The sequence below is a fragment of the Suncus etruscus genome, chromosome 6, assembly GCF_024139225.1.
Source record: "Suncus etruscus isolate mSunEtr1 chromosome 6, mSunEtr1.pri.cur, whole genome shotgun sequence".
Taxonomy (NCBI): domain Eukaryota; kingdom Metazoa; phylum Chordata; class Mammalia; order Eulipotyphla; family Soricidae; genus Suncus; species Suncus etruscus.
Genome location: NC_064853.1, coordinates 122,987,894 through 123,004,721, shown reverse-complemented (window position 1 = coordinate 123,004,721; position 16,828 = coordinate 122,987,894). Strand labels below are relative to the sequence as shown.

General features: G+C 47.6%; 1 protein-coding gene across 1 annotated transcript in view; it reads left to right on the top strand.

Annotated features, from left to right (window-relative positions):
- Window positions 1–16,828, top strand: part of WWC1 (WW and C2 domain containing 1) — a 117,841-nt gene that overhangs the window by 34,262 nt on the left and 66,751 nt on the right. The gene's annotated exons all lie outside the window — the stretch shown is intronic.

Here is a 16,828-nt window from a genome sequence, read left to right as displayed (position 1 = left end):
CAGATTCAGATGTAGGGCACAGATAGCAAAAGGGGAAGCTTCCTGATCAGTTTCCCCTTCCTGGGGTTAGATTCCAGAGCTGGACCAAATCTCTTCTCCAAGGTCCACTTCTTAGAGGCTGAAGAGTGTTGCATTAATTTTTATTTTCGAAGGAGATAGACTCCCAGAGCTGTAATCAGTGTGATATTTACAACTAACAGGCCAGACAGAAAGTCCAATGCCCTGTAGTCCTGGTGGCACCCGGGGATTGTACCAGTCCTCGAACTTGTTGGGCATGTGCTCTGCCCTGTGAGCTTTCTCCCAATCCTGAACCTCCTGTTTCTCAGTTCTTACTCCCAGGTCTGTCCCACTCTCTGGGTCCCCAAGCCTTCGCTCACACCCTCTGGGCTCCACTTTTTTTTTCCATATAAATGAACTGGAGACCCTCTCAGCCAGGCAGGGTCTGTTCTAGGTTTATATTCTGTTCTGTAGGTCGTGATCCTGGTTCAGTTGGAACCTCGAGAGGTTCTCTTTCCCTGAGAAGTGGAGCTTCTTGCAGGAGCCCCATGAGACTAAAAGGATGAAACCTGAGCAGGAGTCACAGACTGGCCACCCCCTTGGGCTGGCCTGGCCCCCAGGAAGGAGAATTGGCTGCTGCTCATGGCTCCAGTTACCAACTGGGAATGAGAGTGGGGAGACCACAGGGGCCATTCCTGGGGGCGGGGATAGAGCCATGTGCCAGGGCTCTGGTGACCCACATCCAATTCTGGCAGAAGTTTGGGGGCCCCAGGCAATCCTGGGAAAGGGAAAGCATAGCTTTGCACATCCGTGAAATAGCATATAGTCGCTTCTATATGATTATTTCTACCACTGCTTTAAGGATAGATGCTCAGCCAGTACTTGGGGGACCTGAAACATGTCTGTGGGTTCCAAGGGTTTGCTCTCTTTTCTCTCTTGCTCCCTCTCCTTTCTATTCCTGCAATCAGGTTCACTCCCCAGCTGCTTACATGAGGTTGCATCCATGGACAGACTGTCGTTCATGGAAGAGCCAGACATAGCAACAAATAAGGGAAATGTGCACCTTGTAAAGAAATAGCTCTCCAGGGATTGGAGAGACAGTACAAAGGGAAAGCTCTTGCCTTGCCTTGCCTTGCCTTGCCTTGCCTTGCCTTGCCTTGCCTTGCCTTGCCTTGCCTTGCATTGCATGTGGCAGACCCAGATTCGATCTCTAGCATCCCATAGAGTTCTCTGAGCCCTGCCAGGAGTGATGCCTGAGTATAGAGTCAGGAGAAAACCCTGAGCACTGCCAGGTATGGCCCCAAAACAAAACAGAATGAAAGCCAGAAAAAGAAATGGCCCCCAGTTGTCGCCTTACCAGTGGGGACAAGTGTTCTGGGCAGAAGGAATAACAAAAGCAGAGCAAGGAGGTGTGAGGAAGCGGGGCGCGTGTGTGGGATTGGGCTTGCCTCATCCTTCCCAGAGACTGCAGAATAGCTGCTGTGTTTCTGAAACATTCCCGGGGTTTCCGGGGAGCCTTGTTGAACGGTTCCTGCTGCGAGTCCTCGGCCACTGAGGTCTCCTAGCTTTCAGATTCATACCCAGAATCTTCCAGGCTCTCTCCATCTAGGGCCCTCAGCCAGCATTTCCTTTAGTGAAGTCTAATTAGGGGGTACCTAGGGGAATAAGCAGTGGTTTGGTTTTTTTTTTTTTTCTATATCTAGAAGCCCAGAGGATCTGGAAATCATTTCCCGCTCTCAGGGCCAGTGTGCTAGCATAGTGGGTAGGGCAATTGTCTTGATGGAGCTGACCATTCAATCCCCAGCATCCCATATGGCCCTTCAGGGACTACCAGGAGTGATTATTCAGCACAGCCAGATATGGCCCTAGACAAACTAAAACAAACCAAAAAAAGTTCTTCCACAGCTCCCAGACTGGTCCCTAGGAGGTAGGATTTTGGGGATGGGGTGGAAAGATAGAGGGTGGGCAGCTGGACCAGGGACCATGCCATCCTGAGAGAATCAATGGGCCCCAGCCCTGTTTTGTGTCCGAAGCCCATCAGAGTTCCTGGCAGGCCTACATCTTTCTGAGGAAGGAGAAAGCTGTTCTGAATAGGAATGAAATCGGGTTAGACTTTTTCCTGCAGGCTCAGGGAGTTGGCTTACAGGCGGGGTATAGGCTTTGCATGTTGGAGGCCCAGGTTTGATCCCAGCGCCCCCTGGTTCCGAAAGCAGCACAGGGTGTGGCCCCAAGCAGCAATCAAAAAATCCCCAAAAAAAGGAAAGATTCTCTCTCTCTCTCTCTCTCTCTCTCTCTCTCTCTCTCTCTCTCTCTCTCTCTCTCTCTCTCTCTCTCTCTCTCTCTCTCTCTCTCTCTCTCTCACACACACACACACACACACACACACAACTCTGAAAGGCAAATAAGTGTCAACATTGCCCAGCTTTTCCTTACAGCGTCTTTCTTTTATAGTGAAGTAAGATTATGCTGCACACATGTTTTTGCACCCCACATTTTTTAGGATATATATATATATATATTTGGTTTTTGGGCCACACCTGATGGTGCTCGGGTGTTACTCCTGGCTGTCTGCTCAGAAATAGCTCCTGGCAGGCACAGGGGACCAACCATATGGGACACCGGGATTCAAACCAACCACCTTTGGTCCTGGATCGGCTGCTTACAAGGCAAACGCCGCTGTGCTATCTCTCCGGGCCCTTTCAAGATTTTTTTTTTTTGGCAATCATATTTTATTTATTTTTTGTTTGGGGGCCACACCCGTTTGACGCTCAGGGGTTACTCCTGGCTATGCGCTCAGAAATTGCTCCTGGCTTGGATATGGAATGCCGGGGTATTGAACCGCAGTCTGTCCTACGCTAGCACTTGCAAGGCAGACACCTTACCTCTAGTGCCACCTCTCCGACCCCATATTTTATTTTTTTAAACTGTATTTATTGATTGATTAATTGATTGGTTGTTGGGCCACACCCACTGGTGTTCAGGGATTATTCCTGGATCTGCACTCAAAATTCACTGCTGGCAGGCTGGGGGACCGTATGGGTGCTGAGAATTGAACCAGGTCCCGCCCAAGTCAGCTGCATGTAAGGCAAATGCCCTATGGCTGTGCTATCTCTCCGGTCCCCTAGCTTGCACTTTATTTCTTTTTTTTTTTTTTTTTTTTTTTTTGGTTTTTGGGTCACACCCGGCGGTGCTCAGGGTTCTCAGGGTTCACTCCTGGCTGTCTGCTCAGAAATAGCTCCTGGCAGGCACGGGGGACCATATGGGACACCGGGATTCGAATCAACCACCTTTGGTCCAGGATCGGCTGCTTGCAAGGCAAACGCCACTGTGCTATTTCTCCGGGCCCATTTTTTAAGTTTCTATTTCTATTCTGTACCTGTGCCTTTCTCCCCACTGTCATTTGAGTGGCTGCACCAGCTGCCATTTCAAACAGTTGCATCAAATGTGAGCTCAGTGGTCAGCCAAGCTTTATTCCCTGTTGATCTGATCTGCTTTCTTTATTGTTTTGTGTGGGGCCCATTCAGCCATGCTCAGAACATACTCCTGGCTCTATGTTCAGGGATCGCTCAGGGGACCCTATGGGTGCTGGGATTGAGCCCAAGTCAGCTGTGAGCAAGGCAAGAGCCCTCCCCTCTGTATTATTACTCCACCCCTGTATGTGCTTTCTATTGGAGCCACTCCCAGAATTACTGAGGTCTGAGAATATGGACCTGACAGTTTGCTGGGAACTTGCATGTCAGAAATGAACTCAGGAACTCACACACATCAGGCACCAGCATTGCCACTTGCCCCATCCCCAGGACCCCGAGTCCTGTCTCTGCTAGGATAAAATGAGCTGTACATGCACATGGCTGACCTTTGCCCTGTGAGACTCAGCTTTGCCCTGGGGTGCTTGCTAATGGCTGCCTTTCTCCTCAGGAGAGAATCATTCTTGGACTATCACCTCTTCTCAGAACCCGTGTGTTGGTAAAGTCTTTTGTTATCCTAGGACTCCTTCTCCTGAATTGGGGTCTGATAGTCAGTATCTTTTCCCAACAATTAAGCACAGGATTTTTTCCTTCTTTATTTAATTTGGGGGGGGGCCACACCCTGTGACACTCTGCTCAGGGGTTACTCCTGGCTATGTGCTCAGAAATAGCTTCTGGCTTGGGGGGACCATATGGTACACTGGGGATCAAACCATGGTTCATCTTGGGTCATCCGTGTGCAAGGCAAATGCCCTACTGCAGTGCAATCGCTCCAGCCCCCCTCGTTATTTAATTAAATTTAATTAAATACTCAGGACTTTCTCCTGGCTCTGCATTCAAAAGTTATTCCTGTCTGTCTGGGACCATTTGGGATGCTGGGGATGGAACATAGATTGGCTGCATGCAAGGCAAATTTCCTACCTGCCGTACTACCCCTCTGGCCCCAAATTTTTGTTTCTTAGTCTTACATGGCCACCCCCACCCCTCCGTACGAAGTTGCAACCCCAGTATCCCTAGAAATAACCCTAGTTTCCATTTTGTAGACATGCCAGTGTCCCCTTCTGGTATACCAGATTTTATGGTGGAAACTATAAAAGGTAGTTTTGTTTTTGTTTGTAAGTATAGAGGGTTTTGGGCATACCCAGATGTACTCAGGGGCTCTCCCTTGCTCTCTACTCAGGAGTGCCCCCTGATGGTGATTGGAGGGTCATAGTTACTATCAGGGATTCTGAATAGGATCAGCAGCATGCAATGCAAATACCTATACTGTCTGTGCCTCACAGGGAATAGCTTTAAATTCCACAGTAATTTTTAAGTTGCTCTGTTGGTCACTTAGCTACACCTAAGTCTGGGAGGTGAGTTTAGACCTAAATTTAAAATCTGAGAACTGCTCTATAGAACTGAACTTTATCATAGTACTGGGGAATAGGATACAGTACCTAAGACGGTGGTGGAAGGCATGATATTGGAAGGTTGTATGCATGAAGTCCTATCATAAATGCTGTAAATCACGGTGCCTAAAATAAATTCAATTAAAATTAAAAAGAAATAGATCATTTATCAACCCCTTAAAACATACAATCTCTTTGGGGACTGCTATCTTCTGGAGCACCACTGACTTTGAATCCCATGTGACAGTAAGTAGCTTGTGATGATTTAGCAGGGGGGTGAGGTCAGTGACAGTGGAGGACACAACATTGTCATTCTCTATTCCCACTCTGGATCCTCACAGAGGGGCTTTTGATTGTCATGGTGATGGTAGAGGTAGATTGAGGAAAAGGAGAAAGGTTGAGCTGAGATGGAGTCAATACTCTTTGTTTCCTGGTTGGGAAAACTGAGGCCCACAGAGGAGACAGACTACTTCTGAGTCATCTGGTTGGGTGTAAGACCCATTCGAGAGCAGCTTCTGTGGGCAGGAGGAGAAAAGGGACTGGGTTTGTGGGGAGCAGCAGAAGATGCAGAATAGCCTGTCCTGGAGAGCTCAGTTCTCCATGCAGAGATGAAGGAGCACAGACTTTAGATTCCATTGCCAGGACCCAAAGTGATAGCACAGTGGTAGGGCCCTTGCCTTGCATGCTGCCAACTTGGTTTCAATCTCCAGCAATACAGCACCACTAGAAGTAGTTTTTTTGTTCGTTTGTTTGTTTTTTTTGGGGGGGGGTCACACCTGGCTGCGCTCCGGGGTCACTCCTGGCTCTACATTCAGAAATCACTCCTGGCAGGCTTGGGGGACTATATGGGATGCCAGGATTCGAACCACCATCCTTCTGCATGCAAGGCAAAGCTCTATCTCCGTTCTATCTCTCAGGCTTTAGGAGTAGTTCTTGAGCACTGAAGAGTGTGACCCTAAAACAGACCCAAAAACAGTTCCCAAAAACAGGGGCTGAGCCCCTGGACCAGCCTCTATCAGAGCAGCTGGAATGCTTATGGAGTATGAGAATCCTGTATGTTCTCCCTCCACAGAGCAGGGAATCTCATGTAATGCCTTTCTCTCCCTCCTCATCTCCCCTTGAGCCAATGAGAAATTTATGCATTCTCCTCCCTCCCCTGCCAGCATCTGCCAACCTGTAGGTTTCTTTTCCATGTGGCTCACCATCTGGAGTGGCCACCTGGGTTCATTGTGTGTGTGTGTACATGTGTGTGTATTCGCTTGCACACGCATACATGCACACTTGGGCACCTGTGTCTCGCCCAGAGCATTGTGTCCCTTCTCTGTGCTTGAATGGCTGACTGAACAAACCGGCAAGAGACAGAGGCATCGAGGACAATGCCCAGAAGTCATCCAGCAATATGAATGAATAATTCATATTGTCTTTGCTGCTTTCCAGGGCTTCCCAAAATAGCCGTTTTAATTGCTTATTTGTTTCTCTGCTGACTCGAGTTCAGCTCTCAAGGCTGTGGTATTAAGACAGACTTGTAAGGGGACATGTGGGGGGAGTTTCCAGCCAGCAGCTGTTTATTTTCTGCTTTACAGAAAAATGATGGGAGGAAAAAAAAGGCTTAGAGGAATGTCTCCGTTTTGCGGAAGGGAGGACCGTTTTCTCAGCTCCTGGGCAGAGAGGGCCTTTGTGGTTGGGAACTGTGGGTCTTTGTGGTGCCAGAGAATAAAGCTGGAACAGTTAGGTGGATGGTCAGGGCCAGCTCACCCGCTCGGTCCCTTCCGTGCAGCAGTCCAAATCTGGGGGTGAGGGGGTCGCTGAAGCTTGTCCAGCCTTAGCACTGCCCAACACATGTGCAAACCCCTAAATATGCAGCATCTAAGAGTGTGCCAGGAAGGGTCTACCTATCTAGACGGGCAGCCTGGGGACCCATCCTGCCAGTGTCTTGTCTGTCTGGGGGCCCTGGCAGGAGCTTCTTGTGTAGAAGGACCAGCCCTTTTGGAAAAGCCAAGATCCAGTGATCTTGAGAAAGACAAGAGAGTTCTCTAAGTCTGGGAGAATGGAAGGCAAGTGACTGCTGAGATGACATGTGTCCATCTGAAGACGCAGGACACCAGAAGGTCATGCTGATTGTGGGGGAGTTTGATCCCTGCCACCACCCTACATGCTCACATTGCGTTCCCAGTGGTTTTGCCATGTGGGATTCGAATGCCATCTGCAGTGCATCCCAACCAGCTCATTGTGAACCCCATTATCCAGAGACAATCCCAAAAGTGCACAGTGAGGCAGAGCAATAGCACAGTGGGGAGGGTGTTGGCCTTGCATGTGCAGCTGACCCAGGTCTGATCCCCGGAATCCCATAGGGTCATCAGTAGTGATTCCTGATTGCAAGGCCAGGAATAGCCCCTGAGCAATGTCAGTTGTGGCCCAAAACAAACAAACAAACAAGCAAAAAAAACAAAACAACAAAGGGGTGAGAGGAGGAAAATAGTACCTTGATTTTAATATGCCACCAAGAAGCCAGAAATGCCAGCCATTAAATTATTACCCACTGTTATTAAGTTATGTTATTTTAGACTTGCAGAAATCTCCCCAGCTTCCATTTTCTTGGACATGTGACTGTTTCTATATGTACAGAAAAGCAAAATGTCTAGTCCTTTCCATCCTGAATTCACATCTTCAGAGTGACTTTGAACTCAGAGTTCAGGGGGATCTTTGCTTGTAACATTACACTTTGTGCCATCCATACGGCAGGTGGCAGGGACCCATATGACCAGGAACCCCTATGGCAGGAACTTTTGGTGCAGGTGATTATTATACTTCTGCTTGGGAATGTTGCTCAGCATGTCTGGCCACCACCTCCACCCTGGCCCTGGCTGGCAGTCAGCCGGGTCCTGGGGTTAAGAGGGCTCCCCTACTGTATCTGGGATTTTGTCCCAAGCTCTGGACAACTTTGATGAAGGTCACAGACCAGGTGTGATGCTAAATGGACTGCAGGTACTACTCCAGACAGGCACTCCTGGTTTCCAACACTACAGCTTTGCATTCTGGAAAGGACCCAGGTGAGGGACACCCAGTGCCCGGCATGATGCAAATCCTTCATGCAATTGAGCTTTTCTTCTTGCTCTAACTATGAAGTCTCTGTGTTGTTGCTGGTAGAAAGGACATAGAACTGTTTAGTCATTTGTTTGGGTTTATTTTGGAGGGGTGATTAGGCCATACTCTGTAGTGCTCAGGGGGATCTGCCCTATGCAAGTCCAGCCATCTCCTGCACTATGCCTTCTGGCCCCTTGGAATGCTGTGAAGATAAAGGAACCAGCCTATTCAAGCATAGCTTTGGTACACTTGTTAGTCCTTGGTTGTTTCTCAGCAGATATGCTCAGGATTGTTGCCTTGTCTTAGGAAAGTTGTCAGAATTGTGGCATTGTCTTAGGAGAGGTAGGCAGTACTCAGGGGACTCGGTTCTCATAGATGTCCATGCCCATAGTCTGGCTCCCTTGGTTTTTATTTATTCATTTATTTGCAGATGAGAAGTCCAGAGAGGGTCAGCAAGCCATTGCTCATGGGCATTACTAATCTAGCAACTTGGTGACCTGAAAGATAATCTAGTGGGTAGGGCATTTGCCGTGCATGTGGCTGACCAGAGTTTGAACCAAAGTGTCATTTTTCTCACTTCCCTCCACCAGGAGTGATCCTTGAGTGAAGAGCCAGGAGCCAATTAAAACTGGGTGTAGGCACTAAATAACAACAAAACAATCAGTTGTAAACTTGAAGCATCTCCTTGTGCCCCTTTCAGCTCAGCTTTCTACAGAAGGAATCCTTTATAGACACAGTGACTCCAGAGGCACCATCACTATCACTCCTGTTTCAAAGTAGACCAGGACTTGAGCCTGGAGAACAGTGTCTGAATCCCAGGGACTTCTGCCTCCACTTTTTTTTTTAATTTAAGTTTTGGGGACATACCTGATGTTGCTTAGGGCTTATTCCTGGTTCTGCACTCAGGGATCACTCCTAGAAGTGCTCAGAGGATAATATGGACTGCTAGGGATCAAATCTGGGTCTGTTGTGTGCTTAGCAAGTGCCCTATTTACTGTACTATCACTGCATTATCCTCCTCTTTGAACTGAGGCATTCCTGGTCAGCTTAACACCTGAGGGACTACTTGGAAACTCACCTCGTGATTGGAAGGAATCAAACTGAGTGCCCGATACAAGCCACAGTCCCACATGCAGAAAGGAGGAATTGTGCATGCCTGCCCAGCATTGAGTCACCCCATATCTAATCCCTGCAAGAGCCCAACCCAGCCAATCCCTGGGGGTAAACTGGAAAAAGGAAGGAGGTACAATCTCACAGCCAAGAAAGATGGAGTGATAAAATGCAGAAGACACTTGCCTTGCACACAGCCAACCTATATTCAATCCCCAGCATTCTGTATGGTTCCCTGAGTACAGCCAGGAATGATCCTCTAGTGTAGGCCAAAAATATGCCCTGGTTATGGCCCCAAAATGAAAGACAAACAAAATATGGGGTCTGAGAGGGTCTCTTGGACCTCTTTGTCCTGTTTGAAAGGCCTGGGACTTTTATAGTTTTACTGCAAATTCAGAAAGGATGAAGATGATGATGGGGCTAGGACTAGGTCAGACAGATGTCTGGTTCCATTCTAGCTACCTGTCCAGATGTTTTTATTATTCCCAGGAAGAAACAAGGCAAAGGATGGATCTTCCAAACAGCTCTCCATGAAGAGGGAGTCATGTTTCATCTTTTAGAGATTATTTTGTTTCTGGTGGAAGAAAGTTCATTAGCCCAAGAAACTACCTGCAAGGATGATTTCTTGGCATGAGTCTGTTCAAACACTTAACCACATCCAGGGGTCTCAAACTCAATTTACCTGGGGGCCGCAGGAGGCAAAGTCGGGGTGATCCTTGAGTGTAAAGTCAGTAGTAAACCTTGAACATTGGGGGGTGTGACCCAAACAACTAAAACAAAACAAAACAGAAAAAGATTCCTCTAGGGCAGGGCCACAAAATGTTGTACAGAGGGCCGTTTGCGGCCCTCGGGCCGAGAGTTTGAGACCCCTAACGGAATAGAATCCAGCAGCTGGGCTGGATCATCTTTCCGTATCCAGAGTGTGATGTGGAAGTTATAGAAATCCAAGAATTTATCCATTTCTTCTAAGCTTTCTCATTTTATGGCATAAAGATTCTCAAAGTAATCTCGATTATCCTTTGAATTTCTGTAGTGTCTGTTGTGACTTCCCCCTTTCATTCCTGATATAATTTATTAGAGCTCTCTCTCTCTCTCTCTCTCTCTCTCTCTCTCTCTCTCTCTCTCTCTCTCTCTCTCTCTCTCTCTCTCTCTCTCTCTCTGTGAATCTTGCTAATGGTTTGTCAATCTTGTTTTCTTTTTTCTATTTTTTTTTCCAAAGAATCAGCTTGGGTCTGGAAAGATAAAATAGAGGGTAGGTTGTATTGCATGCAGCTGACCTGGGTTCAATCCCCAGGATCCCAAAGCACCAGAGCCCATCAAGAATAAGCCTTGGGTACAGCTGGCTATGACTTCACTTTGTATGACTGAAAGCCACTTTACAACTCTCATAGTGATTCGGTCAAAGAATTTATTAATTGGGCCCGGAGAGATAGCACAGCGGCGTTTGCCTTGCAAGCAGCCGATCCAGGACCAAAGGTGGTTGGTTCGAATCCCGGTGTCCCATATGATCCCCCGTGCCTGCCAGGAGCTATTTCTGAGCAGACAGCCAGGAGTAACCCCTGAGCACTGCCGGGTGTGGCCCAAATACCAAAAAAAAAAAAAAAGAATTTATTAATTAAAAAATTAAGAGAGGAAAAAGCAAACAAAAAAAGGGCAAAAATAAAGATGTGAAAAAAAATAGTGATGTGAATGTAGGGATTTCTTTTTAGCTCACTCTCCTGGTTGCAGGGGGAACCCCAGCCTTGTTTGGCCTCAAGCAAATCTCTTTTCATATTCCAGCCAGAGAAACAAGAGGATGGAGTTGTCTGATTTCATTTGTCCAAGATCTCTTACAGAATTTATCTTCCTTAATGCCTTTATCTTAGCACACTCATTTGGATGGCAGTGAGAATTGTATCAATGAATTACTTCTGATTTATTGAGTATCCACTGTGCGTGCAGAGTGCTGTTTCATGCATGGTCTCATTTAATCTTCATAGAGCACTGTGGGGTAGGGCTACACGGTAATGCCTGGGAGGGACATGGCTAGAACCAAGAGAGGAGGTTGATGTAAAGTGTTTGGAACAGTTCCTGGCCCTACCAGAAGTGCTCAAAAAAATATGAATTTTTCAGCAAATACACACACCCCTCTTGAATAGGAATGCAAACTGAGCCACACAGAGAGTTGGGGTGTTCAGCCCTAGATCATACCATTTCTGTGGCAGATCCTGGTTTCAAACCCTGCAAGAAGCAGGCTCCAGAACCCTGGCTCTTGCCCACTCTTCTCTGCCAGAAAGCAGTGGGGACCTTCTGTATCTGGAAAAGAAGGGGTGCACCTTCTCTCTCCACTCCCATGTTGACCCCATGCTGTTCAATAAAAGGACAGGAAGGGAAATGTTGGCCGGACCCTATATACTGTGTGCTCAGTACAATTAATTTTATTCTATTGCTTTGGTTTGGGAGCCACAACCTGTGTTGCTCAGAACTTACTCCTGGCTCTTCGCTCAGAAATCACTCCAGTGGGACTTAAGGGAGCAAATGGGGTGCCAGGGATTGAACCCAGGTTATCCATGTACAAAACAAGTACCCTGTCGTACTATTTCTCTGTCCCAGAGTGCAGCTCATTTTAATCGGGTCGCTCCAAATGTTACTTACCCCTTTACAGGTGAAGCGATTTCAGATGGGGAAGGGGATGTTATGGGCCAGAGCCTGAGGTATCCACATTGCCTAAATAGGAATCCCATAGGAGCGTGCTGATGATGAATGATGGGGACTGAACACTGATCCCAGGCTTATGGAGCCCTTGGCTCCCAGGGAGAGTTTCAGTTCCTCTCTGCATATTCTATTGATCAGTCCCTGCAGCAGCCTTGCGAAATGGGGATGCTCCTAGGTTTCGCATGAAGAAGCTCCTCCCAACAGGTTACATGTGACACTGGCCCTGGACTGAAAAGGCAAGGAGCTCAGCGCTCCGACATCAGAGCAGTATCTGTCCTGCACTTCCTGCCTGCTCCTCTCTCTCCTAGAAGTTTCCCTCCAGCCCTGCCTTCCTCACAGGCTTCTCTCTCCTCTCACCCCCACTTCTCTCTCTTCTCTCATTCTCCTCTCCTCTCTCACTCTGTTTTTGGAGCCATATCCAGCACTGTGCTAGGAATCAAACTGGGGTCTGCTGTGTACAAGTAACCCGCCGACCTTCACTCTCTAGCACTCTCTAGCACTGTCTTTGTGTCTCTCTCCCACTTCCCTCCTTTCTCCCAAATTCTCTTTGCATCCATCTGGCTCCCCTAATTCTCTCAGCCCCCATTCAGGGGCCTGCAGACCCAGACCATCAGTAGTCACATCCAGCCTCTGCTTAAAAGGCAAAAAATAAAGTTTTCTCCAGGGGAGTGGATATTCAGGGAAAGATCTGGGAGGGGAGTGGATGGTGAGACAGGCTGGAGAGCGGTGACTGCTTGGTGTCCTCTTACTGCCAAGCCCAAGATTTCTGCTTCTTGTTCTCTATTCTGCACACCTGGCCACATCATACAGAGGCTGTCCTCCCTCCAAACTCAGGCCGTGGCCATTATTAGCTACCCCCTTGCTCTGCCCTTCTCTGTGGCCAGTTTTGCCCCACCATCCTCCAGATTTGATTCCTCCTTGGGTCTGGCAACCTGAGTTGAAAGTTTCTTGGGGTCACAACTTCTGTCACTCCTCTCTGTTATTGTTTTTGTTTTGTTTTGTTTGTTTTGTTTTGAGACCCAAAACTCAAGAATCACTAGGCTCAGAGAACCCTATGGGTTGACAGGGGTTGAATCTGGTTTGGCCTGTGCAAGGCAAGTACTCTCCCTCACTCTCCTATGGCTCCAGCCACTGTCACTTCTGTCATGGTCATTCCAGCCACCCAGCTCGTCCTGCATCAGTTGCAGCTGCCCATCTTCATTATGCTACTTCAGTCCAAGCATTTACACTGACTACAGAGGAGGGAGGTGGTATTGAGTCTCCCTTCAACTTGGTAGCAGAGGGTGGTGCAGAGTGCTCGGGGAGGTGTGAAGGTGTGGACTCTGGTGCTGCTATGACAGGTATGTGTGTGAAAGAGCCTGGGCCTGGACCTCCCTCTGTGCATTGTGCTACCTGCTTTGAGGGCAGGAGAGGAGGAGAGGAAGGTAAAGGAAGAGAAGATAAGAGAGGAGAGGAAGGAAGGAGGAGAGGAAAGAAGAGGGGAGGAGAGGAAATGATGAAAGAGGGAAGGGAAGGGAGAGGAGAGAGGAAAATCTAAGAGGGGAGGAGAATAGAAGGGAAGGGAAGGAAGGTGAGGCTGAAAGTTTGGACAGTTCTTGGCAGGTCTTCTGGGGGACCCTGTAGAAAATAAGACCACCCTGCTGGCCACGAAGGTTGCCTGTGGGGGCCCAGCAGAGGTTTCTGTGTGAAAACTGGTTATGGCCAAGGCTTCTTCAATCAGAACAGGGGAAGCTCTTAGTGTTCTACAGCCCCCAAAGACTTGCACCCCCACCCCTGTACTAGATTAGCAGCAGAGTCTCAGATCCTCTTTGACCTGCCCTGGAGAAAAGGCACTTTGTTGGGGACCCCTGTGCACCATGCTGGCAGCATGACACCCTGGATAGCCCCCAAGCCTGCAGAGTGTAGCTGGCAGGAGTGTGCAGTCAGCTTCCTAGCATGGGGACCCCATGTGCTCCCAGAGGGCCTGCTGGGGCACCACCTCTCCATCTCCAAGGTGACACATCTGGGATTCCTTCCAGGAGGACCTGATGGTTGTGAAAGCTGCAGGAATGCTGCGTGTGTTCCACAGGCTTTGTCTAGGATGAGACACAGAACTGGTTCTTGCTCAGCACCCTGCTCCCCCTCCTGGCACCTCGGCATTTGGGTCATTTGATTTCACGATTGGGGTTTGAAGCAGCCCTGACACCTGCATGAATGCATACATGAGGTTGCAGGGGGCACAGACAGTACCCCAAGTCCTTGCCTCATTGGAAAGTAGACAGTTCTTCCCTGCTCACATTTTTGGCCCTTTTCCAAGCTCAGAGAGAACCCCACAGTTTTCCAGGGGTCAATGGGTGAGACAGTCTTCTCTGTGTCAGGAAGAAAGAGAGAGAGAGAGAGAGAGAGAGAGAGAGAGAGAGAGAGAGAGAGAGAGAGAGAGAGAGAGAAAACAGAGACAGAGGGTTAGTTTAAAATCACTCCACAGGGGCTGGAAAGAGAATATATACAGCAGGTATGACATAGTGCTGAGCACACCCTGAGCACCACCGGGTGTGGCCCCCAAAGTCTCAAACAAAAATAATATCCTCGTGCAACTAGAACCAACTAGGCTCTGAATGGCACATCTCTGCACCCAAATCATCCACCCCCACTTGGCATCCGTCCCCAAGAGAGTCTCGCTTGTCCACATTCCGTGCAAGTTGCGCGATCACCCAAGAGAAGCTTTTCTCTTTCCCATGAAAAGGCACTGAGAGCCAGGAGATGGATTTTTGGAGTGCTCCTCTATCATGGTATGAAGGGAACCCAGATACCAACGAGCCTTCCTCCACCTTCTCTCCATCTTTGTCTGACTCTGATCTCCCTGAGCCTTTCTTTGTCCTATTCGGTCCTCACTTGTATGGGTCCCATGAGAGGTGCCTGGGAGTCCCCTCATTTCTCTGAACTGGCTCAGACCCCCTGATCCATTTGCAGTGTTTCTTCCCATCCCCATCCTCACACACAAGAAGCTTGGTAGATGGCTTGTGGCAGCAAATAGGCAGTTGCTTCTGAGCAGAGGAAACGGGGTTGTGTGCAGCATTCAGTGGCTATTGTACAAGGTGCCGTAAAACAGGTGACATCAGGGGGACTTTGGGGGAAATGCAGAGGACAAAGTCTCAATGTTGTGTGCCTGTATAGATTTCTCTGTGACCCTGCTTCATCCTCTGAGTCTCAGCATAACCTGCTCTTAGTTGTAGATTCTGGTTGTCCAACTGTGTTGGACATATTTTTTCTTTTGGGGGGGTGGTTTGTTTAGTTTTGGGGATTTACCTGCCAGTGCTCAGGGCTTATTCCTGGCTATGTACTCAGTGAGCCCTACTGGCAACGCTCAAGGGTTCTATGGGATGCCAGAAATTGAACTCTAGTTAGCCTCATGCATGGCAAGTGCCTTACCTACTGTGCTTTTTACCTTGGTCCATTTTCTCATTTATAGAATGGAATCACCTGCTATGTAATAAAAAAGGCAATATGTGTATTATATGTTCATATTTATGCAATGCTTTTCATTATGAAATATTTTAATTATAAGTAATATTGAACATTTCAGAGAAATTAGGGAAGAGTAAAATGAGGGGTCAAAGAGATAGTACAGTGGGTAGGGCACTTGCACTCAGCTGATCCAGGTTCGGTTTCTGGCATCCCATATGATCCCCAAGCCCTGCCAGGATTCCTGAGCACAGAGCAAGGAGTAAGTAACCCCTGAGTACTGTCAAGTTGAATCCAAAAAACAAACAGAAAAAACTTTGTGCCCAAATATCATTTTATTTATTGGAGAGGCAGCCACCCAAGTAGTGTTCTGGGGATCCAAGGCAACCACCAACAAAACTCAGATGACCAGGCCAAACGTGAGACTGTTGTGTCCAGTAGTGCTAAGGGTCAGTAGAGTAGACCCAGGTGGTATGAGGGATATAACTCAGAGCTTCACACATCAAGGGCATGTGCTCTAGATATTCCCCTCCCCCATACTATTTTAATGTGTTAAAAATCTAGTATTCTATATGTATAGGGCTGTTTTTTTTTTTGTTTGATTTTTGAGCCACATCCGGTGATGCTCAGAAGCTACTCCTGGCTCTACACTCAGAAATTATTCCTGGCAGTGCTTGGGGAACCATATGGGAGCTGGGGATGAAACCCAGATCAGCCACATGCAAGGTGAATGCCCTACCCACTGTGCTATGGCTCCAGTCCTAATGCTGTATTATAACCCAAATTATATTAAATATATGTTAAATATATTAATATTAAATATCTAATAAAACCGTGTTAAAAATTCCCAGTTTTTCTTTTACAAGTACACACATACATTTTCAGCAGCATGTTATGCTATCATAATGTTATTTCTCATATCCTATGTGAAATACGTTCTTCAAGGCTAGTTTGTAGTACTTAGCACACAATCTCATTATTTTTTGGTCTGCATATTTATTAATATATTTATCCATTACCAAGTATTTACTGAGCACTAGTTGTAGGAGACTGGATTTCATTCCTTATCTGTGCCTGTTATGACTCATTTAACTAGTGCTCAAGGGAAGAATTTGGTTTGGCTTTTTGATTTTTGTTTGTTTTATTATCTCTTCTCCCCAATTCCAAGGTGCTAGGGATCGAACCCAGGACCCCACACAGGCAAGACATGTACTCTATCACTGAGTCACACCTCACCTCTTAACAGGAAATTTTGAAATGTTATGATAGGTAACTTGGACTCAGGTGCATTGTCGAGAAGGAATGCATCTTTGTGTTTTGGGTTGGAAATGGTAATATGGATTCTGTGACCTCATACCCCCCCCCCCCACCTTGGCTTCTGTGGATTTTTCTAGCTGAAGTTCTAAGAGAAAGAAACAGTGGAGTTGGAGAAGGTAAAGTGGGGTATAATGTGACTCTTAGTTTGGCTCTTTGTTCTGCTTAGGAGGAGATCTTGGGCAGGAGAGACCCTGCATCAGGGAGGACACTTACCTTGCATGGGGCCTGAACTGGGTTCCATCCTGACATCCCATATGATACCCCAAGCACCAGCAGGAATAATTCCTGAGAACAGAGCCAGAAATAACCCCTGAATATCACCAGATG